This window comes from Lygodium microphyllum, chromosome 6, assembly GCF_053477565.2.
Source record: "Lygodium microphyllum isolate KBCC chromosome 6, Lygodium_microphyllum_v1.1.10, whole genome shotgun sequence".
NCBI lineage: Eukaryota > Viridiplantae > Streptophyta > Polypodiopsida > Schizaeales > Lygodiaceae > Lygodium > Lygodium microphyllum.
The window spans coordinates 132,918,954-132,921,424 of NC_141140.1; the positions used below are offsets into that span (position 1 = coordinate 132,918,954).

General features: G+C 40.9%; 1 non-coding gene across 1 annotated transcript; it reads left to right on the forward strand.

Moving 5' to 3' along the window:
• The first annotated feature begins 2,017 nt into the window (after positions 1-2,017).
• LOC148035151 (small nucleolar RNA SNORD36) lies at positions 2,018-2,085 on the forward strand. Its single transcript, XR_015691242.1, has one exon. It is a non-coding gene; the product is annotated as a small nucleolar RNA SNORD36 (small nucleolar RNA).
• Positions 2,086-2,471: the final 386 nt, after the last annotated feature.

Below are 2,471 nucleotides of genomic sequence, written 5' to 3' on the forward strand. Positions count from 1 at the left end.
ATGGCTGTAGATTTAGAAAACAGCAGCACTTCATGTCCAGCAACATCACAAATCACCATTCTCAGCCCGTGTAGCAATCCGATCCATGCCGGACAAGCCTCCATCATTCTTTCTTCTTCCTTCTTCTCCCCACATGAACTTGCCTTTAGAAGAGAGAGAGGGAGGAGAGAGAAAGATTGAAATCAGAATTCTCCAAAGAGGGCATCATTGCGCGAGCGAAGGGCGGCGATAGAGTCAGGATACGGAGGGGAATGAGGGGCAGTGATCATTGGGGGGGGTTGTTTGCAGGCTGGGAGAGGCATGATCAACATCATGGCGTGAATTTCGGGCGCAGTCTGTTCACGTTTTTCTCCACGATTTCATGCATCTCTCTCCTCCAAAGTTTCATGTTACATTTAAATTTTGGGCTCCCAAGGGTCACTTGCCCATTTTGGCCAAATTTTGTCCACCTCTTCGCATCTTGACCGGTTTCTTGGCCATTTCCCCGTCCGGACTCGGAATCGAGCTCTGAAAAATCCTGGGCGTCCGGCTTAGCATCCCGCATTGGCCAGTAGCTTGTGTCAACCCGCACGACTGTCTGAAAAATTATGAAAAATCAACAAGTATCGCTCGGGCGCCTTTAAAGCACTTTGGCGCTTAAAATCGTCCTAGATCGAGCCGCCGCCTTTGACAGTGAATATTTTTCCCTTGATATTCATAATTTTTAGCTATTTTTAAGCACTTGCCGTCTCCTAAATTCCGCTCTCACTATCTTTCCAAACATAATCCATTTGATGCTACTTTCTTTGATGCCTATCATAGACGATCTCTTTTAGGACCTTCTGTTCCTACCCTCCTTTATTACCAACAATTGGCTCACCGTTATACTATATATTTTTCCCTTTGTCAAACTAATTCCACAGTAATTTTACCACTTCTTTTCCAACCTTCCAATTTCCCTCAAATTCCTATTTTCACTTACTGTTCCTTTATTGAGGATAGGGTATTTTCCCCTTCTCCACCCTGTCCTTCACCCCTCATTAATGTACCCTCCACATTTCCTATTTATCAGTTAACACCGTTCCTTAGTGATTCCTTACAAATTTCTGCCAATCCTTCTTTAACATTTTCTTCCTTTTATGATTTTTCCTATCCTTCCTTACATCCACTTTCCCTTATTTCATTACCCTCTCCTAACACTTCCATATCTCAACCACCTCAGTTGGTTAGTGACTGTGACGGTTTTGATACTCAGATTTCCAGAAGAAGGGGATGGAGTTCGGATGATTGCCTTACAGGACCACAGATTAATTGGCCAGTAATTCCAGGGGAATGGACAGCTTCAAGTCAAGCTTATCAAAACTATGTTCATTTTGCCCAACAATATTCACAGTCTGCAGATCCCTCAGTGAGATTAACTGCTCACTTTGCTTGGTACCTGGCGTATATGCATAGGCACTCTCATACTGATTCAAAGCCTATCCCAAAGTTGTGTATGAATGTCAATGTTAGCATTGATTCCCAACAGCTGGAGATACTGTATTTTCATGCCCTCTGTTTACCTAGCAGATACCTGGTCCTATTGGAAAGGATGTGTTGTCTCCAATTTTTTCAAAATCCTCCTAAAAACTTTGTAGATGAATCCTTATCTATGGATCAATTCCGACAACATCAATCTTTTAAGAGGGATCATCTTCATTGATGCCTTTCCAATGTATGGTGCAAGCTTTTTAATGCCAAACTCTTCTTTTTGAAGAAGTCATTCAGATGGTTGTGTTGTGTATTAGTGTTTGTGTTGTGAGTTCATGTATGTCAAACGAACGTGGTGGTGTCCTATTGGATTTCGTGTACGAGCTATGTTTTGGAGATTTGTCGAGATGGGGTCGTGGTTGGAGAATTGAAGCAGATGCTGAAGAAGAAGAAGCAAACTCTTATATCCTTTACAAATTTGTTGTGATTTTTAGTTTGATAAGAGGTGTTAATTTCAAAAGAGTTTTCCTTTCTTTGTATTTTTATATCAGACACAGGTTATAAGTCGGGGTCGTGGTGGATGGATTCTTTTTGAAAAGATATTGAAGATCAAAGTTGAGCTTTTCCCTGAACTTGTATTCCCTTTTTCCTGGGTCGCGAGGACGCTTCCTTATTAAGTGTGGGGATATGTTGAGTGTTGAAATGACTTGTTTTTTAGATGATTTTTGTTGTTTTTGAGAGTTGAATGGTTGATTTTATGGGATGATTGGTTGATTTGGAAGTGGATTGAGAGTGTTTTGGATGATATTGATTGTGTTTTGGAAGTTCATGATGTTTGTTGATGGTTCTGTGATGTTCTGATAGGTTCTGAATGGTTCTGTATACCTTCTGTTTTGTTCTGTTTTGGTCTGTTTTGATCTGATTGTCTTCTGTAAGGAGGGATGGAGTATTGATTGATGAAGAATGAGATATTGTGAAAGCTTAGTGAATGGTTTGTGAGAGTTTTGAATGGTTTGAGAGTG